The following is a 23,079-nucleotide window of genomic DNA, read 5'->3' on the forward strand; positions in this document are numbered from 1 at the left end:
TAATGCCGCGACCAGGATTCGAACCTGGGTTATTGCGGCCACAACGCAAGGTACTAACCACTATACGATCACGGCTGTGCCCCTCTCTGTAACTCTATTAAAAAAAACACTTTTTTGCGTAGGAAAAAACAAAGACTAATAATAAAACCAAGGGTCTTTTAATGCCGTGACCAGGATTCGAACCTGGGTTATTGCGGCCACAACGCAAGGTACTAACCATTATACGATCAAGGCTGTGCCCCTCTCTTTAATTCTCTTATGTAAAACACTTTTATTTGAGTAGGAAAAAACAAAGATTAATAATAGAACCAAGGGTCTTTTAATGCCGTGACCAGGATTCGAACCTGGGTTATTGTGGCCACAACGCAAGGTACTAAACACTATACGAACACGGCTGTGCCCATCTCTGTAATTCTCTTATGTAAAACACTTTTGTTTGAGTAGGAAAAACAAAGATTAATAATAGAACCAAGGGTCTTTTAATGCCGTGACCAGGATTCGAACCTGGGTTATTGCGGCCACAACGCAATGTACTAACCACTATACGAACACGGCTGTGCCCCTCTCTGTAATTCTCTTATGTAAATACTTTTGTTTGAGTAGGAAAAAACAAAGATTAATAATAAAACAAGGGTCCTTTAATGCCGTGACCAGGATTCGAACCTGGGTTATTGCGGCCACAACTCAAGGTACTAACCACTATACGATCACGGCTGGGCCCCTCTCTGTAATTCTATTATGAAGAACACTTTTGTTTGAGTAGGAAAAAACAAAGATTAATAATAAAACCAAGGGTCTTTTAATGCCGTGACCAGGATTCGAACCTGGGTTATTGCGGCCACAACGCAAGGTACTAACCACTATACGATCACGGCTGTGCCCCTCTCTCTAATTCTCTTATGAAAAACACTTTTGTTTGAGTAGGAAAAAACAAAGATTAATAATAAAACCAAGGGTCTTTTAATGCCGTGACCAGGATTCGAACCTGGGTTATTGCGGCCACAACTCAAGGTACTAACCACTATGCGATCACGGCTTTGCCCCTCTCTGTAACTTTATTATGAAAAACACCTTTGTTTGAGTAGGAAAAAACAAAGATTAATAATAAAACCAAGGGTCTTTTTATGCCGTGACCAGGATTCGAACCTGGGTTATTGCGGCCACAACTCAAGGTACTAACCACTATGCGATCACGGCTTTGCCCCTCTCTGTAATTCTCTTATGTAAATTCTTTTGTTTGAGTAGGAAAAAACAAAGATTAATAATAAAACAAGGGTCCTTTAATGCCGTGACCAGGATTCGAACCTGGGTTATTGCGGCCACAACTCAAGGTACTAACCACTATACGATCACGGCTGGGCCCCTCTCTGTAATTCTATTATGAAGAACACTTTTGTTTGAGTAGGAAAAAACAAAGATTAATAATAAAACGAAGGGTCTTTTAATGCCGTGACCAGGATTCGAACCTGGGTTATTGCGGCCACAACGCAAGGTACTAACCACTATACGATCACGGCTGTGCCCCTCTCTGCAATTCTCTTATGTAAAACACTTTTGTTTGAGTAGGAAAAAAAACATAGATTAATAATAGAACCAAGGGTCTTTTAATGCCGTGACCAGGATTCGAACCTGGGTTATTGCGGCCACAACGCAAGGTACTAACCACTTTACGATCACGGCTGTGCCCCTCTCTCTAATTCTCTTATGAAAAACACTTTTGTTTGAGTAGGAAAAAACAAAGATTAATAATAAAACCAAGGGTCTTTTAATGCCGTGACCAGGATTCGAACCTGGGTTATTGCGGCCACAACGCAAGGTACTAACCATTATACGATCAAGGCTGTGCCCCTCTCTGTAATTCTCTTATGTAAAACACTTTTGTTTGAGTAGGAAAAAACAAAGATTAATAATAGAACCAAGGGTCTTTTAATGCCGTGACCAGGATTCGAACCTGGGTTATTGCGGCCACAACGCAAGGTTCTAAACACTATACGATCACGGCTGTGCCCTTCTCTGTAATTCTCTTTTGAAAAACACTTTTGTTTGAGTAGGAAAAAACAAAGATTAGAAAAGATTAGTAATAAAACCAAGGGTCATTTAATGCCGTGACCAGGATTCGAACCTGGGTTATTGCGGCCACAACGCAAGGTACTAACCACTATACGATCACGGCTGTGCCCCTCTCTGCAATTCTCTTATGTAAAACACTTTTGTTTGAGTAGGAAAAAACAAAGATTAATAATAAAACCAAGGGTGTTTTAATGCCATGACCAGGATTCGAACCTGGGTTATTGCGGATACAACACAAGGTACTAACCACTATACGATAACGGCTGTGCCCTTCTCTGTAATTCTCTTTTGAAAAACACTTTTGTTTGAGTAGGAAAAAACAAAGATTAGTAAAGAATAGTAATAAAACCAAGGGTCTTTTAATGCCGTGACCAGGATTCGAACCTGGGTTATTGCGGCCACAACACAAGGTACTAACCACTATACGATCACGGCTCTGCCCTTCTCTGTCATTCTCTTTTGAAAAACACTTTTGTTTGAGTAGGAAAAAACAAAGATTAGTAAAGATTAGTAATAAAACCAAGGATCTTTTAATGCCGTGACCAGGATTCGAACCTGGGTTATTGCGGCCACAACGCAAGGTACTAACCACTATACGATCACGGCTGTGCCCCTCTCTGCAATTCTCTTATGTAAAACACTTTTGTTTGAGTAGGAAAAAACATAGATTAGTAATAGAACCAAGGGTCTTTTAATGCCGTGACCACGATTCGAACCTGGGTTATTGCGGCCACAACGCAATGTACTAACCACTATACGATCACGGCTGTGCCCCTCTCTCTAATTCTCTTATGAAAAACACTTTTGTTTGAGTAGGAAAAAACAAAGATTAATAATAAAACCAAGGGTCTTTTAATGCCGTGACCAGGATTCGAACCTGGGTTATTGCGGCCACAACTCAAGGTACTAACCACTATACGATCACGGCTGTGCCCCTCTCTGTAATTCTCTTATGTAAATACTTTTGTTTGAGTAGGAAAAAACAAAGATTAATAATAAAACAAGGGTCTTTCAATGCCATGACCAGGATTCGCACCTGGGTTATTGCGGCCACAACTCAAGGTACTAACCACTATACGATCACGGCTGGGCCCCTCTCTGTAATTCTATTATGAAAAACACTTTTGTTTGAGTAGGAAAAAACAAAGATTAATAATAACACCAAGGGTCTTTTAATGCCGTGACCAGGATTCGAACCTGGTTTATTGCGGCCACAACGCAAGGTACTAACCACTATACGATCACGGCTGTGCCCCTCTCTGTAACTCTAATAACAAAAACACCTTTTTTGCGTAGGAAAAAACAAAGATTAATAATAAAACCAAGGGTCTTTTAATGCAGTGAACAGGATTCGAACCTGGGTTATTGCGGCCACAACGCAAGGTACTAACCATTATACGATCAAGGCTGTGCCCCTCTCTGTAATTCTCTTATGTAAAACACTTTTGTTTGAGTAGGAAAAAACAAAGATTAATAATAGAACTAAGGGTCTTTTAATGCCGCGACCAGGATTCGAACCTGGGTTATTGCGGCCACAACGCAAGGTACTAAACACTATACGAACACGGCTGTGCCCATCTCTGTAATTCTCTTATGTAAAACACTTTTGTTTGAGTAGGAAAAAACAAAGATTAATAATAGAACCAAGGGTCTTTAAATGCCGTGACCAAGATTCGAACCAGGGTTATTGCGGCCACAACACAAGGTACTAACCACTATACGATCACGGCTGTGAACTTCTCTGTAATACTCTTTTGAAAAACACCTTTGTTTGAGTAGGAAAAAACAAAGATTAGTAAAGAATAGTAATAAAACCAAGGGTCTTTTAATGCCGTGACCAGGATTCGAACCTGGGTTATTGCGGCCACAACGCAAGGTACTAACCACTATACGATCACGGCTGTGCCCCTCTCTGTAATTCTCTTATGAAAAACACTTTTGTTTGAGTAGGAAAAAACAATGATCAATAATAGAACCAAGGGTCTTTTATTGCCGTGACCAGGATTCGAACCTGGGTTATTGCGGCCACAACACAAGGTACTAACCACTATACGATCACGGCTCTGCCCTTCTCTGTAATTCTCTTTTGAAAAACACTTTTGTTTGAGTAGGAAAAAACAAAGATTAGTAATAAAACCAAAGGTCTTTTAATGCCGTGACCAGGATTCGAACCTGGGTTATTGCGGCCACAACGCAAGGTACTAACCACTATACGATCACGGCTGGGCCCCTCTCTGTAATTCTATTATGAAAAACACTTTTGTTTGAGTAGGAAAAAACAAAGATTAATAATAAAACCAAGGGTCTTTTAATGCCGTGACCAGGATTCGAACCTGGGTTATTGCGGCCACAACGCAAGGTACTAACCACTATACGATCACGGCTGTGCTCCTCTCTGTAACTCTATTAACAAAAACACCTTTTTTGCGTAGGAAAAAACAAAGATTAATAATAAAACCAAGGGTCTTTTAATGCCGTGACCAGGATTCGAACCTGGGTTATTGCGGCCACAACGCAAGGTACTAACCATTATACGATCAAGGCTGTGCCCCTCTCTGTAATTCTCTTATGTAAAACACTTTTGTTTGAGTAGGAAAAACAAAGATTAATAATAGAACCAAGGGTCTTTTAATGCCGTGACCAGGATTCGAACCTGGGTTATTGCGGCCACAACGCAAGGTTCTAAACACTATACGAACACGGCTGTGTCCATCTCTGTAATTCTCTTATGTAAAACACTTTTTTTTGAGTAGGAAAAAACAAAGATTAATAATAGAACCAAGGGTCTTTTAATGCTTGACCAGGATTCGAACCTGGGTTATTGCGGCCACAACGCAATGTACTAACCACTATACGAACACGGCTTTGCCCCTCTCTGTAATTCTCTCATGTAAATACTTTTGTTTGAGTAGGAAAAAACAAAGATTAATAATAAAACAAGGGTCCTTTAATGCCGTGACCAGGATTGGAACTTGGGTTATTGCGGCCACAACTCAAGGTACTAACCACTATACGATCACGGCTGGGCCCCTCTCTGTAATTCAATTATGAAAAACACTTTTGTTTAAGTAGGAAAAAAAAAAGATTAATAATAAAACCAAGGGTCTTTTAATGCCGTGACCAGGATTCGAACCTAGGTGATTGCGGCCACAACGCAAGGTACTAACCACTATGCGATCACGACTTTGCCCCTCTCTGTAACTCTATTATGAAAAACACCTTTGTTTGAGTAGGAAAAAACAAAGATTAATAATAAACCAAGGGTCTTTTTATGCCGTGACCAGGATTCGAACCTGGGTTATTGCGGCCACAACGCAATGTACCAACCACTATACGAACACGGCTGTGCCCCTCTCTGTAATTCTCTTATGTAAATACTTTTGTTTGAGTAGGAAAAAACAAAGATTAATAATAAAACAAGGGTCCTTTAATGCCGTGACCAGGATTCGAACCTGGGTTATTGCGGCCACAACGCAAGGTACTAACCACTATACGATCACGGCTGTGCCCCTCTCTGTAATTCTCTCATGAAAAACACTTTTGTTTGAGTAGGAAAAAACAAAGATTAGTAATAAAACCAAGGGTCTTTTAATGCCGCGACCAGGATTCGAACCTGGGTTATTGCGGCCACAACGCAAGGTACTAACCACTATACGATCACGGCTGTGCCCCTCTCTGTAACTCTATTAAAAAAAACACTTTTTTGCGTAGGAAAAAACAAAGACTAATAATAAAACCAAGGGTCTTTTAATGCCGTGACCAGGATTCGAACCTGGGTTATTGCGGCCACAACGCAAGGTACTAACCATTATACGATCAAGGCTGTGCCCCTCTCTTTAATTCTCTTATGTAAAACACTTTTATTTGAGTAGGAAAAAACAAAGATTAATAATAGAACCAAGGGTCTTTTAATGCCGTGACCAGGATTCGAACCTGGGTTATTGCAGCCACAACGCAAGGTACTAAACACTATACGAACACGGCTGTGCCCATCTCTGTAATTCTCTTATGTAAAACACTTTTGTTTGAGTAGGAAAAACAAAGATTAATAATAGAACCAAGGGTCTTTTAATGCCGTGACCAGGATTCGAACCTGGGTTATTGCGGCCACAACGCAATGTACTAACCACTATACGAACACGGCTGTGCCCCTCTCTGTAATTCTCTTATGTAAATACTTTTGTTTGAGTAGGAAAAAACAAAGATTAATAATAAAACAAGGGTCCTTTAATGCCGTGACCAGGATTCGAACCTGGGTTATTGCGGCCACAACTCAAGGTACTAACCACTATGCGATCACGGCTTTGCCCCTCTCTGTAACTTTATTATGAAAAACACCTTTGTTTGAGTAGGAAAAAACAAAGATTAATAATAAAACCAAGGGTCTTTTTATGCCGTGACCAGGATTCGAACCTGGGTTATTGCGGCCACAACGCAATGGACCAACCACTATACGAACACGGCTGTGCCCCTCTCTGTAATTCTCTTATGTAAATTCTTTTGTTTGAGTAGGAAAAAACAAAGATTAATAATAAAACAAGCGTCCTTTAATGCCGTGACCAGGATTCGAACCTGGGTTATTGCGGCCACAACTCAAGGTACTAACCACTATACGATCACGGCTGGGCCCCTCTCTGTAATTCTATTATGAAGAACACTTTTGTTTGAGTAGGAAAAAACAAAGATTAATAATAAAACCAAGGGTCTTTTAATGCCGTGACCAGGATTCGAACCTGGGTTATTGCGGCCACAACGCAAGGTACTAACCACTATACGATCACGGCTGTGCCCCTCTCTGCAATTCTCTTATGTAAAACACTTTTGTTTGAGTAGGAAAAAAAACATAGATTAATAATAGAACCAAGGGTCTTTTAATGCCGTGACCAGGATTCGAACCTGGGTTATTGCGGCCACAACGCAAGGTACTAACCACTATACGATCACGGCTGTGCCCCTCTCTCTAATTCTCTTATGAAAAACACTTTTGTTTGAGTAGGAAAAAACAAAGATTAATAATAAAACCAAGGGTCTTTTAATGCCGTGACCAGGATTCGAACCTGGGTTATTGCGGCCACAACGCAAGGTACTAACCACTATACGATCACGGCTGTGCTCCTCTCTGTAACTCTATTAACAAAAACACCTTTTTTGCGTAGGAAAAAACAAAGATTAATAATAAAACCAAGGGTCTTTTAATGCCGTGACCAGGATTCGAACCTGGGTTATTGCGGCCACAACGCAAGGTACTAACCATTATACGATCAAGGCTGTGCCCCTCTCTGTAATTCTCTTATGTAAAACACTTTTGTTTGAGTAGGAAAAAACAAAGATTAATAATAGAACCAAGGGTCTTTTAATGCCGTGACCAGGATTCGAACCTGGGTTATTGCGGCCACAACGCAAGGTACTAAACACTATACGAACACGGCTGTGCCCATCTCTGTAATTCTCTTATGTAAAACACTTTTGTTTGAGTAGGAAAAAACAAAGATTAATAATAGAACCAAGGGTCTTTTAATGCTTGACCAGGATTCGAACCTGGGTTATTGCGGCCACAACGCAATGTACTAACCACTATACGAACACGGCTTTGCCCCTCTCTGTAATTCTCTCATGTAAATACTTTTGTTTGAGTAGGAAAAAACAAAGATTAATAATAAAACAAGGGTCCTTTAATGCCGTGACCAGGATTGGAACCTGGGTTATTGCGGCCACAACTCAAGGTACTAACCACTATACGATCACGGCTGGGCCCCTCTCTGTAATTCAATTATGAAAAACACTTTTGTTTAAGTAGGAAAAAACAAAGATTAATAATAAAACCAAGGGTCTTTTAATGCCGTGACCAGGATTCGAACCTAGGTGATTGCGGCCACAACGCAAGGTACTAACCACTATGCGATCACGGCTTTGCCCCTCTCTGTAACTCTATTATGAAAAACACCTTTGTTTGAGTAGGAAAAAACAAAGATTAATAATAAACCAAGGGTCTTTTTATGCCGTGACCAGGATTCGAACCTGGGTTATTGCGGCCACAACGCAATGTACCAACCACTATACGAACACGGCTGTGCCCCTCTCTGTAATTCTCTTATGTCAATACTTTTGTTTGAGTAGGAAAAAACAAAGATTAATAATAAAACAAGGGTCCTTTAATGCCGTGACCAGGATTCGAACCTGGGTTATTGCGGCCACAACGCAAGGTACTAACCACTATACGATCACGGCTGTGCCCCTCTCTGTAATTCTCTCATGAAAAACACTTTTGTTTGAGTAGGAAAAAACAAAGATTAGTAATAAAACCAAGGGTCTTTTAATGCCGCGACCAGGATTCGAACCTGGGTTATTGCGGCCACAACGCAAGGTACTAACCACTATACGATCACGGCTGTGCCCCTCTCTGTAACTCTATTAAAAAAAACACTTTTTTGCGTAGGAAAAAACAAAGACTAATAATAAAACCAAGGGTCTTTTAATGCCGTGACCAGGATTCGAACCTGGGTTATTGCGGCCACAACGCAAGGTACTAACCATTATACGATCAAGGCTGTGCCCCTCTCTTTAATTCTCTTATGTAAAACACTTTTATTTGAGTAGGAAAAAACAAAGATTAATAATAGAACCAAGGGTCTTTTAATGCCGTGACCAGGATTCGAACCTGGGTTATTGCAGCCACAACGCAAGGTACTAAACACTATACGAACACGGCTGTGCCCATCTCTGTAATTCTCTTATGTAAAACACTTTTGTTTGAGTAGGAAAAACAAAGATTAATAATAGAACCAAGGGTCCTTTAATGCCGTGACCAGGATTCGAACCTGGGTTATTGCGGCCACAACTCAAGGTACTAACCACTATACGATCACGGCTGGGCCCCTCTCTGTAATTCTATTATGAAGAACACTTTTGTTTGAGTAGGAAAAAACAAAGATTAATAATAAAACCAAGGGTCTTTTAATGCCGTGACCAGGATTCGAACCTGGGTTATTGCGGCCACAACGCAAGGTACTAACCACTATACGATCACGGCTGTGCCCCTCTCTGCAATTCTCTTATGTAAAACACTTTTGTTTGAGTAGGAAAAAAAACATAGATTAATAATAGAACCAAGGGTCTTTTAATGCCGTGACCAGGATTCGAACCTGGGTTATTGCGGCCACAACGCAATGGACCAACCACTATACGAACACGGCTGTGCCCCTCTCTGTAATTCTCTTATGTAAATTCTTTTGTTTGAGTAGGAAAAAACAAAGATTAATAATAAAACAAGGGTCCTTTAATGCCGTGACCAGGATTCGAACCTGGGTTATTGCGGCCACAACTCAAGGTACTAACCACTATACGATCACGGCTGGGCCCCTCTCTGTAATTCTATTATGAAGAACACTTTTGTTTGAGTAGGAAAAAACAAAGATTAATAATAAGACGAAGGGTCTTTTAATGCCGTGACCAGGATTCGAACCTGGGTTATTGCGGCCACAACGCAAGGTACTAACCACTATACGATCACGGCTGTGCCCCTCTCTGTAATTCTCTCATGAAAAACACTTTTGTTTGAGTAGGAAAAAACAAAGATTAGTAATAAAACCAAGGGTCTTTTAATGCCGCGACCAGGATTCGAACCTGGGTTATTGCGGCCACAACGCAAGGTACTAACCACTATACGATCACGGCTGTGCCCCTCTCTGTAACTCTATTAAAAAAAACACTTTTTTGCGTAGGAAAAAACAAAGACTAATAATAAAACCAAGGGTCTTTTAATGCCGTGACCAGGATTCGAACCTGGGTTATTGCGGCCACAACGCAAGGTACTAACCATTATACGATCAAGGCTGTGCCCCTCTCTTTAATTCTCTTATGTAAAACACTTTTATTTGAGTAGGAAAAAACAAAGATTAATAATAGAACCAAGGGTCTTTTAATGCCGTGACCAGGATTCGAACCTGGGTTATTGCAGCCACAACGCAAGGTACTAAACACTATACGAACACGGCTGTGCCCATCTCTGTAATTCTCTTATGTAAAACACTTTTGTTTGAGTAGGAAAAACAAAGATTAATAATAGAACCAAGGGTCTTTTAATGCCGTGACCAGGATTCGAACCTGGGTTATTGCGGCCACAACGCAATGTACTAACCACTATACGAACACGGCTGTGCCCCTCTCTGTAATTCTCTTATGTAAATACTTTTGTTTGAGTAGGAAAAAACAAAGATTAATAATAAAACAAGGGTCCTTTAATGCCGTGACCAGGATTCGAACCTGGGTTATTGCGGCCACAACTCAAGGTACTAACCACTATGCGATCACGGCTTTGCCCCTCTCTGTAACTTTATTATGAAAAACACCTTTGTTTGAGTAGGAAAAAACAAAGATTAATAATAAAACCAAGGGTCTTTTTATGCCGTGACCAGGATTCGAACCTGGGTTATTGCGGCCACAACGCAATGGACCAACCACTATACGAACACGGCTGTGCCCCTCTCTGTAATTCTCTTATGTAAATTCTTTTGTTTGAGTAGGAAAAAACAAAGATTAATAATAAAACAAGGGTCCTTTAATGCCGTGACCAGGATTCGAACCTGGGTTATTGCGGCCACAACTCAAGGTACTAACCACTATACGATCACGGCTGGGCCCCTCTCTGTAATTCTATTATGAAGAACACTTTTGTTTGAGTAGGAAAAAACAAAGATTAATAATAAAACCAAGGGTCTTTTAATGCCGTGACCAGGATTCGAACCTGGGTTATTGCGGCCACAACGCAAGGTACTAACCACTATACGATCACGGCTGTGCCCCTCTCTGCAATTCTCTTATGTAAAACACTTTTGTTTGAGTAGGAAAAAAAACATAGATTAATAATAGAACCAAGGGTCTTTTAATGCCGTGACCAGGATTCGAACCTGGGTTATTGCGGCCACAACGCAAGGTACTAACCACTATACGATCACGGCTGTGCCCCTCTCTCTAATTCTCTTATGAAAAACACTTTTGTTTGAGTAGGAAAAAACAAAGATTAATAATAAAACCAAGGGTCTTTTAATGCCGTGACCAGGATTCGAACCTGGGTTATTGCGGCCACAACGCAAGGTACTAACCACTATACGATCACGGCTGTGCTCCTCTCTGTAACTCTATTAACAAAACACCTTTTTTGCGTAGGAAAAAACAAAGATTAATAATAAAACCAAGGGTCTTTTAATGCCGTGACCAGGATTCGAACCTGGGTTATTGCGGCCACAACGCAAGGTACTAACCATTATACGATCAAGGCTGTGCCCCTCTCTGTAATTCTCTTATGTAAAACACTTTTGTTTGAGTAGGAAAAAACAAAGATTAATAATAGAACCAAGGGTCTTTTAATGCCGTGACCAGGATTCGAACCTGGGTTATTGCGGCCACAACGCAAGGTACTAAACACTATACGAACACGGCTGTGCCCATCTCTGTAATTCTCTTATGTAAAACACTTTTGTTTGAGTAGGAAAAAACAAAGATTAATAATAGAACCAAGGGTCTTTTAATGCTTGACCAGGATTCGAACCTGGGTTATTGCGGCCACAACGCAATGTACTAACCACTATACGAACACGGCTTTGCCCCTCTCTGTAATTCTCTCATGTAAATACTTTTGTTTGAGTAGGAAAAAACAAAGATTAATAATAAAACAAGGGTCCTTTAATGCCGTGACCAGGATTGGAACCTGGGTTATTGCGGCCACAACTCAAGGTACTAACCACTATACGATCACGGCTGGGCCCCTCTCTGTAATTCAATTATGAAAAACACTTTTGTTTAAGTAGGAAAAAACAAAGATTAATAATAAAACCAAGGGTCTTTTAATGTCGTGACCAGGATTCGAACCTAGCTGATTGCGGCCACAACGCAAGGTACTAACCACTATGCGATCACGGCTTTGCCCCTCTCTGTAACTCTATTATGAAAAACACCTTTGTTTGAGTAGGAAAAAACAAAGATTAATAATAAACCAAGGGTCTTTTTATGCCGTGACCAGGATTCGAACCTGGGTTATTGCGGCCACAACGCAATGTACCAACCACTATACGAACACGGCTGTGCCCCTCTCTGTAATTCTCTTATGTAAATACTTTTGTTTGAGTAGGAAAAAACAAAGATTAATAATAAAACAAGGGTCCTTTAATGCCGTGACCAGGATTCGAACCTGGGTTATTGCGGCCACAACGCAAGGTACTAACCACTATACGATCACGGCTGTGCCCCTCTCTGTAATTCTCTCATGAAAAACACTTTTGTTTGAGTAGGAAAAAACAAAGATTAGTAATAAAACCAAGGGTCTTTTAATGCCGCGACCAGGATTCGAACCTGGGTTATTGCGGCCACAACGCAAGGTACTAACCACTATACGATCACGGCTGTGCCCCTCTCTGTAACTCTATTAGAAAAAACACTTTTTTGCGTAGGAAAAAACAAAGACTAATAATAAAACCAAGGGTCTTTTAATGCCGTGACCAGGATTCGAACCTGGGTTATTGCGGCCACAACGCAAGGTACTAACCATTATACGATCAAGGCTGTGCCCCTCTCTTTAATTCTCTTATGTAAAACACTTTTATTTGAGTAGGAAAAAACAAAGATTAATAATAGAACCAAGGGTCTTTTAATGCCGTGACCAGGATTCGAACCTGGGTTATTGCGGCCACAACGCAAGGTACTAAACACTATACGAACACGGCTGTGCCCATCTCTGTAATTCTCTTATGTAAAACACTTTTGTTTGAGTAGGAAAAACAAAGATTAATAATAGAACCAAGGGTCTTTTAATGCCGTGACCAGGATTCGAACCTGGGTTATTGCGGCCACAACGCAATGTACTAACCACTATACGAACACGGCTGTGCCCCTCTCTGTAATTCTCTTATGTAAATACTTTTGTTTGAGTAGGAAAAAACAAAGATTAATAATAAAACAAGGGTCCTTTAATGCCGTGACCAGGATTCGAACCTGGGTTATTGCGGCCACAACTCAAGGTACTAACCACTATGCGATCACGGCTTTGCCCCTCTCTGTAACTTTATTATGAAAAACACCTTTGTTTGAGTAGGAAAAAACAAAGATTAATAATAAAACCAAGGGTCTTTTTATGCCGTGACCAGGATTCGAACCTGGGTTATTGCGGCCACAACGCAATGGACCAACCACTATACGAACACGGCTGTGCCCCTCTCTGTAATTCTCTTATGTAAATTCTTTTGTTTGAGTAGGAAAAAACAAAGATTAATAATAAAACAAGGGTCCTTTAATGCCGTGACCAGGATTCGAACCTGGGTTATTGCGGCCACAACTCAAGGTACTAACCACTATTCGATCACGGCTGGGCCCCTCTCTGTAATTCTATTATGAAGAACACTTTTGTTTGAGTAGGAAAAAACAAAGATTAATAATAAAACCAAGGGTCTTTTAATGCCGTGACCAGGATTCGAACCTGGGTTATTGCGGCCACAACGCAAGGTACTAACCACTATACGATCACGGCTGTGCCCCTCTCTGCAATTCTCTTATGTAAAACACTTTTGTTTGAGTAGGAAAAAAAACATAGATTAATAATAGAACCAAGGGTCTTTTAATGCCGTGACCAGGATTCGAACCTGGGTTATTGCGGCCACAACGCAAGGTACTAACCACTATACGATCACGGCTGTGCCCCTCTCTCTAATTCTCTTATGAAAAACACTTTTGTTTGAGTAGGAAAAAACAAAGATTAATAATAAAACCAAGGGTCTTTTAATGCCGTGACCAGGATTCGAACCTGGGTTATTGCGGCCACAACGCAAGGTACTAACCACTATACGATCACGGCTGTGCTCCTCTCTGTAACTCTATTAACAAAAACACCTTTTTTGCGTAGGAAAAAACAAAGATTAATAATAAAACCAATGGTCTTTTAATGCCGTGACCAGGATTCGAACCTGGGTTATTGCGGCCACAACGCAAGGTACTAACCATTATACGATCAAGGCTGTGCCCCTCTCTGTAATTCTCTTATGTAAAACACTTTTGTTTGAGTAGGAAAAAACAAAGATTAATAATAGAACCAAGGGTCTTTTAATGCCGTGACCAGGATTCGAACCTGGGTTATTGCGGCCACACGCAAGGTACTAAACACTATACGAACACGGCTGTGCCCATCTCTGTAATTCTCTTATGTAAAACACTTTTGTTTGAGTAGGAAAAACAAAGATTAATAATAGAACCAAGGGTCTTTTAATGCCGTGACCAGGATTCGAACCTGGGTTATTGCGGCCACAACGCAATGTACTAACCACTATACGAACACGGCTGTGCCCCTCTCTGTAATTCTCTCATGTAAATACTTTTGTTTGAGTAGGAAAAAAACAAAGATTAATAATAAAACAAGGGTCCTTTAATGCCGTGACCAGGATTGGAACCTGGGTTATTGCGGCCACAACTCAAGGTACTAACCACTATACGATCACGGCTGGGCCCCTCTCTGTAATTCAATTATGAAAAACACTTTTGTTTAAGTAGGAAAAAACAAAGATTAATAATAAAACCAAGGGTCTTTTAATGCCGTGACCAGGATTCGAACCTGGGTTATTGCGGCCACAACGCAATGTACCAACCACTATACGAACACGGCTGTGCCCCTCCCTGTAATTCTCTTATGTAAAACACTTTTGTTTGAGTAGGAAAAAACAAAGATTAATAATAGAACCAAGGGTCTTTTAATGCCGTGACCAGGATTCGAACCTGGGTTATTGCGGCCACAACGCAAGGTACTAAACACTATACGAACACGGCTGTGCCCATGTCTGTAATTCTCTTATGTAAAACACTTTTGTTTGAGTAGGAAAAAACAAAGATTAATAATAGAACCAAGGGTCTTTTAATGCTTGACCAGGATTCGAACCTGGGTTATTGCGGCCACAACGCAATGTACTATTCACTATACGAACACGGCTTTGCCCCTCTCTGTAATTCTCTCATGTAAATACTTTTGTTTGAGTAGGAAAAAACAAAGATTAATAATAGAACCAAGGGTCTTTTAATGCCGTGACCAGGATTCGAACCTGGGTTATTGCGGCCACAACGCAAGGTACTAAACACTATACGAACACGGCTGTGCCCATGTCTGTAATTCTCTTATGTAAAACACTTTTGTTTGAGTAGGAAAAAACAAAGATTAATAATAGAACCAAGGGTCTTTTAATGCTTGACCAGGATTCGAACCTGGGTTATTGCGGCCACAACGCAATGTACTAACCACTATACGAACACGGCTTTGCCCCTCTCTGTAATTCTCTCATGTAAATACTTTTGTTTGAGTAGGAAAAAACAAAGATTAATAATAAAACAAGGGTCCTTTAATGCCGTGACCAGGATTGGAACCTGGGTTATTGCGGCCACAACTCAAGGTACTAACCACTATACGATCACGGCTGGGCCCCTCTCTGTAATTCAATTATGAAAAACACTTTTGTTTAAGTAGGAAAAAACAAAGATTAATAATAAAACCAAGGGTCTTTTAATGCCGTGACCAGGATTCGAACCTGGGTTATTGCGGCCACAACGCAATGTACCAACCACTATACGAACACGGCTGTGCCCCTCTCTGTAATTCTCTTATGTAAATACTTTTGTTTGAGTAGGAAAAAACAAAGATTAATAATAAAACAAGGGTCCTTTAATGCCGTGACCAGGATTCGAACCTGGGTTATTGCGGCCACAACGCAAGGTACTAACCACTATACGATCACGGCTGTGCCCCTCTCTGTAATTCTCTCATGAAAAACACTTTTGTTTGAGTAGGAAAAAACAAAGATTAGTAATAAAACCAAGGGTCTTTTAATGCCGCGACCAGGATTCGAACCTGGGTTATTGCGGCCACAACGCAAGGTACTAACCACTATACGATCACGGCTGTGCCCCTCTCTGTAACTCTATTAACAAAAACACTTTTTTGCGTAGGAAAAAACAAAGACTAATAATAAAACCAAGGGTCTTTTAATGCCGTGACCAGGATTGGAACCTGGGTTATTGCGGCCACAACGCAAGGTACTAACCATTATACGATCAAGGCTGTGCCCCTCTCTTTAATTCTCTTATGTAAAACACTTTTATTTGAGTAGGAAAAAACAAAGATTAATAATAGAACCAAGGGTCTTTTAATGCCGTGACCAGGATTCGAACCTGGGTTATTGCGGCCACAACGCAAGGTACTAAACACTATACGAACACGGCTGTGCCCATCTCTGTAATTCTCTTATGTAAAACACTTTTGTTTGAGTAGGAAAAACAAAGATTAATAATAGAACCAAGGGTCTTTTAATGCCGTGACCAGCATTCGAACCTGGGTTATTGCGGCCACAACGCAATGTACTAACCACTATACGAACACGGCTGTGCCCCTCTCTGTAATTCTCTTATGTAAATACTTTTGTTTGAGTAGGAAAAAACAAAGATTAATAATAAAACAAGGGTCCTTTAATGCCGTGACCAGGATTCGAACCTGGGTTATTGCGGCCACAACTCAAGGTACTAACCACTATGCGATCACGGCTTTGCCCCTCTCTGTAACTCTATTATGAAAAACACCTTTGTTTGAGTAGGAAAAAACAAAGATTAATAATAAAACCAAGGGTCTTTTTATGCCGTGACCAGGATTCGAACCTGGGTTATTGCGGCCACAACGCAATGGACCAACCACTATACGAACACGGCTGTGCCCCTCTCTGTAATTCTCTTATGTAAATTCTTTTGTTTGAGTAGGAAAAAACAAAGATTAATAATAAAACAAGGGTCCTTTAATGCCGTGACCAGGATTCGAACCTGGGTTATTGCGGCCACAACTCAAGGTACTAACCACTATACGATCACGGCTGGGCCCCTCTCTGTAATTCTATTATGAAGAACACTTTTGTTTGAGTAGGAAAAAACAAAGAATAATAAAACCAAGGGTCTTTTAATGCCGTGACCAGGATTCGAACCTGGGTTATTGCGGCCACAACGCAAGGTACTAACCACTAAACGATCACGGCTGTGCCCCTCTCTGCAATTCTCTTATGTAAAACACTTTTGTTTGAGTAGGAAAAAAAACATAGATTAATAATAGAACCAAGGGTCTTTTAATGCCGTGACCAGGATTCGAACCTGGGTTATTGCGGCCACCACGCAAGGTACTAACCACTATACGATCACGGCTGTGCCCCTCTCTCTAATTCTCTTATGAAAAACACTTTTGTTTGAGTAGGAAAAAACAAAGATTAATAATAAAACCAAGGGTGTTTTAATGCCGTGACCAGGATTCGAACCTGGGTTATTGCGGTCACAAAACAAGGTACTAACCACTATACGATCACGGCTGTGCCCTTCTCTGTAAATCTCTTTTGAAAAACACTTTTGTTTGAGTAGGAAAAAACAAAGATTAGTAAAGAATAGTAATAAAACCAAGGGTCTTTTATTGCCGTGACCAGGATTCGAACCTGGGTTATTGCGGCCACAACGCAAGGTTCTAACCACTATACGATCACGGCTGTGCCCCTCTCTCTAAGTCTCTTATGAAAAACACTTTTGTTTGAGTAGGAAAAAACAAAGATTAATAATAAAACCAAGGGTCTTTTAATGCCGTGACCAGGATTCGAACCTGGGTTATTGCGGCCACAACGCAAAGTACAAACCACTATACGATCACGGCTGTGCCCCTCTCTGTAATTCTCTTATGTAAATACTTTTGTTTGAGTAGGAAAAAAACAAAGATTAATAATAAAACAAGGGTCTTTCAATGCCATGACCAGGATTCGAACCTGGGTTATTGCGGCCACAACTCAAGGTACTAACCACTATACGATCACGGCTGTGCCCCTCTCTGTAATTCTCTCATGAAAAACACTTTTGTTTGAGTAGGAAAAAACAAAGATTAGTAATAAAACCAAGGGTCTTTTAATGCCGCGACCAGGATTCGAACCTGGGTTATTGCGGCCACAACGCAAGGTACTAACCACTATACGATCACGGCTGTGCCCCTCTCTGTAACTCTATTAACAAAAACACTTTTTTGCGTAGGAAAAAACAAAGACTAATAATAAAACCAAGGGTCTTTTAATGCCGTGACCAGGATTGGAACCTGGGTTATTGCGGCCACAACGCAAGGTACTAACCATTATACGATCAAGGCTGTGCCCCTCTCTTTAATTCTCTTATGTAAAACACTTTTATTTGAGTAGGAAAAAACAAAGATTAATAATAGAACCAAGGGTCTTTTAATGCCGTGACCAGGATTCGAACCTGGGTTATTGCGGCCACAACGCAAGGTACTAAACACTATACGAACACGGCTGTGCCCATCTCTGTAATTCTCTTATGTAAAACACTTTTGTTTGAGTAGGAAAAACAAAGATTAATAATAGAACCAAGGGTCTTTTAATGCCGTGACCAGCATTCGAACCTGGGTTATTGCGGCCACAACGCAATGTACTAACCACTATACGAACACGGCTGTGCCCCTCTCTGTAATTCTCTTATGTAAATACTTTTGTTTGAGTAGGAAAAAACAAAGATTAATAATAAAACCAAGGGTCTTTTAATGCCGTGACCAGGATTCGAACCTGAGTTATTGCGGCCACAACGCAAGGTACTAACCACTATACGATCACGGCTGTGCCCCTCTCTGCAATTCTCTTATGTAAAACACTTTTGTTTGAGTAGGAAAAAAAACATAGATTAATAATAGAACCAAGGGTCTTTTAATGCCGTGACCAGGATTCGAACCTGGGTTATTGCGGCCACAACGCAAGGTACTAACCACTATACGATCACGGCTGTGCCCCTCTCTCTAATTCTCTTATGAAAAACACTTTTGTTTGAGTAGGAAAAAACAAAGATTAATAATAAAACCAAGGGTGTTTTAATGCCGTGACCAGGATTCGAACCTGGGTTATTGCGGTCACAAAACAAGGTACTAACCACTATACGATCACGGCTGTGCCCTTCTCTGTAAATCTCTTTTGAAAAACACTTTTGTTTGAGTAGGAAAAAACAAAGATTAGTAAAGAATAGTAATAAAACCAAGGGTCTTTTATTGCCGTGACCAGGATTCGAACCTGGGTTATTGCGGCCACAACGCAAGGTTCTAACCACTATACGATCACGGCTGTGCCCCTCTCTCTAATTCTCTTATGAAAAACACTTTTGTTTGAGTAGGAAAAAACAAAGATTAATAATAAAACCAAGGGTCTTTTTATGCCGTGACCAGGATTCGAACCTGGGTTATTGCGGCCACAACTCAAGGTACTAACCACTATACGATCACGGCTGGGCCCCTCTCTGTAATTCTATTTTGAAAAACACTTTTGTTTGAGTAGGAAAAAACAAAGATTAATAATAAAACCAAGGGTCTTTTAATGCCGTGACCAGGATTCGAACCTGGGTTATTGCGGCCACAACGCAAGGTACTAACCACTATGCGATCACGGCTTTGCCCCTCTCTGTAACTCTATTATGAAAAACACCTTTGTTTGAGTAGGAAAAAACAAAGATTAATAATAAAACCAAGGGTCTTTTTATGCCGTGACCAGGATTCGAACCTGGGTTATTGCGGCCACAACGCAAGGTACTAACCAATATACGATCACGGCTGTGCCCCTCTCTGTAATTCTCTTATGAAAAACACTTTTGTTTGAGTAGGAAAAAACAAAGATTAATAATAGAACCAAGGGTCTATTATTGCCGTGACCAGGATTCGAACCTGGGTTATTGCGGCCACAACGCAAGGCACTAACCACTATACGATCACGGCTGTGCCCCTCTCTGTAATTCGCTCATGAAAAACACTTTTGTTTGAGTAGGAAAAAACAAAGATTAGTAAAGATTAGTAATAAAACCAAGGGTCTTTTAATGTCGTGACCAGGCTTTGAACCTGGGTTATTGCGGCCACAACACAAGGTACTAACCACTATACGATCACGGCTGTGCCCTTCTCTGTAATTCTCTTTTGAAAAACACTTTTGTTTGAGTAGGATAAAACAAAGATTAGTAAAGATTAGTAATAAAACCAAGGGTCTTTTAATGCCGTGACCAGGATTCGAACCTGGGTTATTGCGGCCACAACGCAAGGTACTAACCACTATACGATCACGGCTGTGCCCCTCTCTGCAATTCTTTTATGTAAAACACTTTTGTTTGAGTAGGAAAAAACATAGATTAATAATAGAACCAAGGGTCTTTTAATGCCGTGACCAGGATTCGAACCTGGGTTATTGCGGCCACAACGCAAGGTACTAACCACTATACGATCACGGCTGTGCCCCTCTCTCTAATTCTCTTATGAAAAACACTTTTGTTTGAGTAGGAAAAAACAAAGATTAATAATAAAACCAAGGGTGTTTTAATGCCGTGACCAGGATTCGAACCTGGGTTATTGCGGCCACAACACAAGGTACTAACCACTATACGATCACGGCTGTGCCCTTCTCTGTAATTCTCTTTTGAAAAACACTTTTGTTTGAGTAGGAAAAAACAAAGATTAATAATAGAACCAAGGGTCTTTTATTGCCGTGACCAGGATTCGAACCTGGGTTATTGCGGCCACAACGCAAGGTACTAACCACGATACGATCACGGCTGTGCCCCTCTCTGTAATTCTCTCATGAAAAACACTATTGTTTGAGTAGGAAAAAACAAAGATTAGTAAAGATTAGTAATAAAACCAAGGGTCTTTTAATGCCGTGACCAGGATTCGAACCTGGGTTTTTGCGGCCACAACACAAGGTACTAACCACTATACGATCACGGCTGTGCCCCTTTCTCTAATTCTCTTATGAAAAACACTTTTGTTTGAGTAGGAAAAAACAAAGATTAATAATAAAACCAAGGGTCTTTTAATGCCGTGACCAGGATTCGAACCTGGGTTATTGCGGCCACAACGCAAGGTACTAACCACTATACGATCACGGCTGTGCCCCTCTCTCTAATTCTCTTATGAAAAGCACTTTTGTTTGAGTAGGAAAAAACAAAGATTAATAATAAAACCAAGGGTCTTTTAATGCCGTGACCAGGATTCGAACCTGGGTTATTGCGGCCACAACGCAGGGTACAAACCACTATACGATTACGGCTGTGCCCCTCTCTGTAATTCTCTTATGTAAATACTTTTGTTTGAGTAGGAAAAAACAAAGATTAATAATAAAACAAGGGCTTTCAATGCCGTGACCAGGATTCGAACCTGGGTTATTGCGGTCACAACGCAATGTACTAACCACTATACGAACACGGCTGTGCCCCTCTCTGTAATTCTCTTAAGTAAATACTTTTGATTGAGTAGGAAAAAACAAAGATTAATAATAAAACAAGGGTCTTTCAATGCCATGACCAGGATTCGAACCTGGGTTATTGCGGCCACAACTCAAGGTACTATACGATCACGGCTGGGCCCCTCTCTGCAATTCTATTATGAAAAACACTTTTGTTTGAGTAGGAAAAAACAAAGATTAATAATAAAACCAAGGGTCTTTTAATGCCGTGACCAGGATTCGAACCTGGGTTATTGCGGCCACAACACAAGGTACTAACCACTATACGATCACGGCTGTGCCCTTCTCTGTAATTCTCTTTTGAAAAACACTTTTGTTTGAGTAGGAAAAAACAAAGATTAGTAAAGATTAGTAATAAAACCAAGGGTCGTTTAATGCCGTGACCAGGATTCGAACCTGGGTTATTGCGGCCACAACGCAAGGTACTAACCACTATACGATCACGGCTGTGAACCTGTCTGTAATTCTCTTATGAAAAACACTTTTGTTTGAGTAGGAAAAAACAAAGATTAATAATAAAACCAGGGGTCTTTTAATGCCGTGACCAGGATTCGAACCTGGGTTATTGCGGCCACAACGCAAGGTACTAACCACTATACGATCACGGCTGTGCCCCTCTCTGTAATTCTCTTATGAAAAACACTTTTGTTTGAGTAGGAAAAAACAAAGATTAATAATAGAACCAAGGGTCTTTTATTGCCGTGACCAGGATTCGAACCTGGGTTATTGCGGCCACAACGCAAGGTACTAACCACGATACGATCACGGCTGTGCCCCTCTCTGTAATTCTCTCATGAAAAACACTATTGTTTGAGTAGGAAAAAACAAAGATTAGTAAAGATTAGTAATAAAACCAAGGGTCTTTTAATGCCGTGACCAGGATTCGAACCTGGGTTTTTGCGGCCACAACACAAGGTACTAACCACTATACGATCACGGCTGTGCCCCTTTCTCTAATTCTCTTATGAAAAACACTTTTGTTTGAGTAGGAAAAAACAAAGATTAATAATAAAACCAAGGGTCTTTTAATGCCGTGACCAGGATTCGAACCTGGGTTATTGCGGCCACAACGCAAGGTACTAACCACTATACGATCACGGCTGTGAACCTGTCTGTAATTCTCTTTTGAAAAACACTTTTGTTTGAGTAGGAAAAAACAAAGATTAGTAATAAAACCAAGGGTCTTTTAATGCCGTGACCAGGATTCGAACCTGGGTTATTGCGGCCACAACGCAAGGTACTAACCACTATACGATCACGGCTGTGAACCTGTCTGTAATTCTCTTATGAAAAACACTTTTGTTTGAGTAGGAAAAAACAAAGATTAATAATAAAACCAGGGGTCTTTTAATGCCGTGACCAGGATTCGAACCTGGGTTATTGCGGCCACAACGCAAGGTACTAACCACTATACGATCACGGCTGTGCCCCTCTCTGTAATTCTCTTATGAAAAACACTTTTGTTTGAGTAGGAAAAAACAAAGATTAATAATAGAACCAAGGGTCTTTTATTGCCGTGACCAGGATTCGAACCTGGGTTATTGCGGCCACAACGCAAGGTACTAACCACGATACGATCACGGCTGTGCCCCTCTCTGTAATTCTCTCATGAAAAACACTATTGTTTGAGTAGGAAAAAACAAAGATTAATAATAGAACCAAGGGTCTTTTATTGCCGTGACCAGGATTCGAACCTGGG

At 40.7% G+C, this 23,079-nt stretch overlaps 47 non-coding genes across 47 annotated transcripts; all 47 read right to left on the reverse strand.

Moving 5' to 3' along the window:
- Positions 1-3: 3 nt before the first annotated feature.
- TRNAH-GUG (transfer RNA histidin (anticodon GUG)) lies at positions 4-75 on the reverse strand. The gene has a single exon. It is a non-coding gene; the product is annotated as a tRNA-His (tRNA).
- A 728-nt stretch (positions 76-803) lies between these two features.
- TRNAH-GUG (transfer RNA histidin (anticodon GUG)) lies at positions 804-875 on the reverse strand. Its single transcript has one exon. It is a non-coding gene; the product is annotated as a tRNA-His (tRNA).
- A 570-nt stretch (positions 876-1,445) lies between these two features.
- On the reverse strand, positions 1,446-1,517 carry TRNAH-GUG (transfer RNA histidin (anticodon GUG)). The gene has a single exon. It is a non-coding gene; the product is annotated as a tRNA-His (tRNA).
- Positions 1,518-2,101: 584 nt separating this feature from the next.
- TRNAH-GUG (transfer RNA histidin (anticodon GUG)) lies at positions 2,102-2,173 on the reverse strand. The gene has a single exon. It is a non-coding gene; the product is annotated as a tRNA-His (tRNA).
- A 260-nt stretch (positions 2,174-2,433) lies between these two features.
- On the reverse strand, positions 2,434-2,505 carry TRNAH-GUG (transfer RNA histidin (anticodon GUG)). The gene has a single exon. It is a non-coding gene; the product is annotated as a tRNA-His (tRNA).
- A 99-nt stretch (positions 2,506-2,604) lies between these two features.
- Positions 2,605-2,676, reverse strand: TRNAH-GUG (transfer RNA histidin (anticodon GUG)). The gene has a single exon. It is a non-coding gene; the product is annotated as a tRNA-His (tRNA).
- Positions 2,677-3,899: 1,223 nt separating this feature from the next.
- Positions 3,900-3,971, reverse strand: TRNAH-GUG (transfer RNA histidin (anticodon GUG)). The gene has a single exon. It is a non-coding gene; the product is annotated as a tRNA-His (tRNA).
- An 89-nt stretch (positions 3,972-4,060) lies between these two features.
- On the reverse strand, positions 4,061-4,132 carry TRNAH-GUG (transfer RNA histidin (anticodon GUG)). Its single transcript has one exon. It is a non-coding gene; the product is annotated as a tRNA-His (tRNA).
- An 89-nt stretch (positions 4,133-4,221) lies between these two features.
- Positions 4,222-4,293, reverse strand: TRNAH-GUG (transfer RNA histidin (anticodon GUG)). Its single transcript has one exon. It is a non-coding gene; the product is annotated as a tRNA-His (tRNA).
- Positions 4,294-4,382: 89 nt separating this feature from the next.
- On the reverse strand, positions 4,383-4,454 carry TRNAH-GUG (transfer RNA histidin (anticodon GUG)). The gene has a single exon. It is a non-coding gene; the product is annotated as a tRNA-His (tRNA).
- A 1,047-nt stretch (positions 4,455-5,501) lies between these two features.
- On the reverse strand, positions 5,502-5,573 carry TRNAH-GUG (transfer RNA histidin (anticodon GUG)). The gene has a single exon. It is a non-coding gene; the product is annotated as a tRNA-His (tRNA).
- An 89-nt stretch (positions 5,574-5,662) lies between these two features.
- TRNAH-GUG (transfer RNA histidin (anticodon GUG)) lies at positions 5,663-5,734 on the reverse strand. Its single transcript has one exon. It is a non-coding gene; the product is annotated as a tRNA-His (tRNA).
- Positions 5,735-6,782: 1,048 nt separating this feature from the next.
- On the reverse strand, positions 6,783-6,854 carry TRNAH-GUG (transfer RNA histidin (anticodon GUG)). The gene has a single exon. It is a non-coding gene; the product is annotated as a tRNA-His (tRNA).
- A 91-nt stretch (positions 6,855-6,945) lies between these two features.
- On the reverse strand, positions 6,946-7,017 carry TRNAH-GUG (transfer RNA histidin (anticodon GUG)). The gene has a single exon. It is a non-coding gene; the product is annotated as a tRNA-His (tRNA).
- An 89-nt stretch (positions 7,018-7,106) lies between these two features.
- Positions 7,107-7,178, reverse strand: TRNAH-GUG (transfer RNA histidin (anticodon GUG)). Its single transcript has one exon. It is a non-coding gene; the product is annotated as a tRNA-His (tRNA).
- Positions 7,179-8,226: 1,048 nt separating this feature from the next.
- TRNAH-GUG (transfer RNA histidin (anticodon GUG)) lies at positions 8,227-8,298 on the reverse strand. Its single transcript has one exon. It is a non-coding gene; the product is annotated as a tRNA-His (tRNA).
- An 89-nt stretch (positions 8,299-8,387) lies between these two features.
- Positions 8,388-8,459, reverse strand: TRNAH-GUG (transfer RNA histidin (anticodon GUG)). The gene has a single exon. It is a non-coding gene; the product is annotated as a tRNA-His (tRNA).
- A 569-nt stretch (positions 8,460-9,028) lies between these two features.
- TRNAH-GUG (transfer RNA histidin (anticodon GUG)) lies at positions 9,029-9,100 on the reverse strand. The gene has a single exon. It is a non-coding gene; the product is annotated as a tRNA-His (tRNA).
- Positions 9,101-9,511: 411 nt separating this feature from the next.
- Positions 9,512-9,583, reverse strand: TRNAH-GUG (transfer RNA histidin (anticodon GUG)). Its single transcript has one exon. It is a non-coding gene; the product is annotated as a tRNA-His (tRNA).
- Positions 9,584-9,672: 89 nt separating this feature from the next.
- Positions 9,673-9,744, reverse strand: TRNAH-GUG (transfer RNA histidin (anticodon GUG)). Its single transcript has one exon. It is a non-coding gene; the product is annotated as a tRNA-His (tRNA).
- A 1,048-nt stretch (positions 9,745-10,792) lies between these two features.
- TRNAH-GUG (transfer RNA histidin (anticodon GUG)) lies at positions 10,793-10,864 on the reverse strand. Its single transcript has one exon. It is a non-coding gene; the product is annotated as a tRNA-His (tRNA).
- Positions 10,865-10,955: 91 nt separating this feature from the next.
- TRNAH-GUG (transfer RNA histidin (anticodon GUG)) lies at positions 10,956-11,027 on the reverse strand. The gene has a single exon. It is a non-coding gene; the product is annotated as a tRNA-His (tRNA).
- An 89-nt stretch (positions 11,028-11,116) lies between these two features.
- Positions 11,117-11,188, reverse strand: TRNAH-GUG (transfer RNA histidin (anticodon GUG)). Its single transcript has one exon. It is a non-coding gene; the product is annotated as a tRNA-His (tRNA).
- A 1,047-nt stretch (positions 11,189-12,235) lies between these two features.
- TRNAH-GUG (transfer RNA histidin (anticodon GUG)) lies at positions 12,236-12,307 on the reverse strand. The gene has a single exon. It is a non-coding gene; the product is annotated as a tRNA-His (tRNA).
- Positions 12,308-12,396: 89 nt separating this feature from the next.
- On the reverse strand, positions 12,397-12,468 carry TRNAH-GUG (transfer RNA histidin (anticodon GUG)). The gene has a single exon. It is a non-coding gene; the product is annotated as a tRNA-His (tRNA).
- Positions 12,469-13,516: 1,048 nt separating this feature from the next.
- On the reverse strand, positions 13,517-13,588 carry TRNAH-GUG (transfer RNA histidin (anticodon GUG)). The gene has a single exon. It is a non-coding gene; the product is annotated as a tRNA-His (tRNA).
- A 91-nt stretch (positions 13,589-13,679) lies between these two features.
- On the reverse strand, positions 13,680-13,751 carry TRNAH-GUG (transfer RNA histidin (anticodon GUG)). Its single transcript has one exon. It is a non-coding gene; the product is annotated as a tRNA-His (tRNA).
- Positions 13,752-13,840: 89 nt separating this feature from the next.
- On the reverse strand, positions 13,841-13,912 carry TRNAH-GUG (transfer RNA histidin (anticodon GUG)). The gene has a single exon. It is a non-coding gene; the product is annotated as a tRNA-His (tRNA).
- A 1,849-nt stretch (positions 13,913-15,761) lies between these two features.
- On the reverse strand, positions 15,762-15,833 carry TRNAH-GUG (transfer RNA histidin (anticodon GUG)). The gene has a single exon. It is a non-coding gene; the product is annotated as a tRNA-His (tRNA).
- An 89-nt stretch (positions 15,834-15,922) lies between these two features.
- On the reverse strand, positions 15,923-15,994 carry TRNAH-GUG (transfer RNA histidin (anticodon GUG)). The gene has a single exon. It is a non-coding gene; the product is annotated as a tRNA-His (tRNA).
- Positions 15,995-17,695: 1,701 nt separating this feature from the next.
- Positions 17,696-17,767, reverse strand: TRNAH-GUG (transfer RNA histidin (anticodon GUG)). Its single transcript has one exon. It is a non-coding gene; the product is annotated as a tRNA-His (tRNA).
- Positions 17,768-18,016: 249 nt separating this feature from the next.
- TRNAH-GUG (transfer RNA histidin (anticodon GUG)) lies at positions 18,017-18,088 on the reverse strand. The gene has a single exon. It is a non-coding gene; the product is annotated as a tRNA-His (tRNA).
- A 731-nt stretch (positions 18,089-18,819) lies between these two features.
- TRNAH-GUG (transfer RNA histidin (anticodon GUG)) lies at positions 18,820-18,891 on the reverse strand. Its single transcript has one exon. It is a non-coding gene; the product is annotated as a tRNA-His (tRNA).
- Positions 18,892-19,795: 904 nt separating this feature from the next.
- TRNAH-GUG (transfer RNA histidin (anticodon GUG)) lies at positions 19,796-19,867 on the reverse strand. Its single transcript has one exon. It is a non-coding gene; the product is annotated as a tRNA-His (tRNA).
- Positions 19,868-20,137: 270 nt separating this feature from the next.
- On the reverse strand, positions 20,138-20,209 carry TRNAH-GUG (transfer RNA histidin (anticodon GUG)). The gene has a single exon. It is a non-coding gene; the product is annotated as a tRNA-His (tRNA).
- An 89-nt stretch (positions 20,210-20,298) lies between these two features.
- On the reverse strand, positions 20,299-20,370 carry TRNAH-GUG (transfer RNA histidin (anticodon GUG)). Its single transcript has one exon. It is a non-coding gene; the product is annotated as a tRNA-His (tRNA).
- Positions 20,371-20,459: 89 nt separating this feature from the next.
- On the reverse strand, positions 20,460-20,531 carry TRNAH-GUG (transfer RNA histidin (anticodon GUG)). The gene has a single exon. It is a non-coding gene; the product is annotated as a tRNA-His (tRNA).
- A 260-nt stretch (positions 20,532-20,791) lies between these two features.
- On the reverse strand, positions 20,792-20,863 carry TRNAH-GUG (transfer RNA histidin (anticodon GUG)). The gene has a single exon. It is a non-coding gene; the product is annotated as a tRNA-His (tRNA).
- Positions 20,864-20,952: 89 nt separating this feature from the next.
- Positions 20,953-21,024, reverse strand: TRNAH-GUG (transfer RNA histidin (anticodon GUG)). Its single transcript has one exon. It is a non-coding gene; the product is annotated as a tRNA-His (tRNA).
- Positions 21,025-21,271: 247 nt separating this feature from the next.
- Positions 21,272-21,343, reverse strand: TRNAH-GUG (transfer RNA histidin (anticodon GUG)). Its single transcript has one exon. It is a non-coding gene; the product is annotated as a tRNA-His (tRNA).
- Positions 21,344-21,584: 241 nt separating this feature from the next.
- On the reverse strand, positions 21,585-21,656 carry TRNAH-GUG (transfer RNA histidin (anticodon GUG)). The gene has a single exon. It is a non-coding gene; the product is annotated as a tRNA-His (tRNA).
- A 99-nt stretch (positions 21,657-21,755) lies between these two features.
- Positions 21,756-21,827, reverse strand: TRNAH-GUG (transfer RNA histidin (anticodon GUG)). The gene has a single exon. It is a non-coding gene; the product is annotated as a tRNA-His (tRNA).
- Positions 21,828-21,916: 89 nt separating this feature from the next.
- Positions 21,917-21,988, reverse strand: TRNAH-GUG (transfer RNA histidin (anticodon GUG)). Its single transcript has one exon. It is a non-coding gene; the product is annotated as a tRNA-His (tRNA).
- A 260-nt stretch (positions 21,989-22,248) lies between these two features.
- Positions 22,249-22,320, reverse strand: TRNAH-GUG (transfer RNA histidin (anticodon GUG)). The gene has a single exon. It is a non-coding gene; the product is annotated as a tRNA-His (tRNA).
- An 89-nt stretch (positions 22,321-22,409) lies between these two features.
- On the reverse strand, positions 22,410-22,481 carry TRNAH-GUG (transfer RNA histidin (anticodon GUG)). Its single transcript has one exon. It is a non-coding gene; the product is annotated as a tRNA-His (tRNA).
- Positions 22,482-22,570: 89 nt separating this feature from the next.
- Positions 22,571-22,642, reverse strand: TRNAH-GUG (transfer RNA histidin (anticodon GUG)). The gene has a single exon. It is a non-coding gene; the product is annotated as a tRNA-His (tRNA).
- An 89-nt stretch (positions 22,643-22,731) lies between these two features.
- Positions 22,732-22,803, reverse strand: TRNAH-GUG (transfer RNA histidin (anticodon GUG)). Its single transcript has one exon. It is a non-coding gene; the product is annotated as a tRNA-His (tRNA).
- Positions 22,804-23,079: the final 276 nt, after the last annotated feature.

The sequence above is a fragment of the Phalangium opilio genome, unplaced genomic scaffold (assembly GCF_054372755.1).
Source record: "Phalangium opilio isolate 3A_F unplaced genomic scaffold, DU_Popi_V2 ptg000017l_1, whole genome shotgun sequence".
Lineage (NCBI taxonomy): Eukaryota > Metazoa > Arthropoda > Arachnida > Opiliones > Phalangiidae > Phalangium > Phalangium opilio.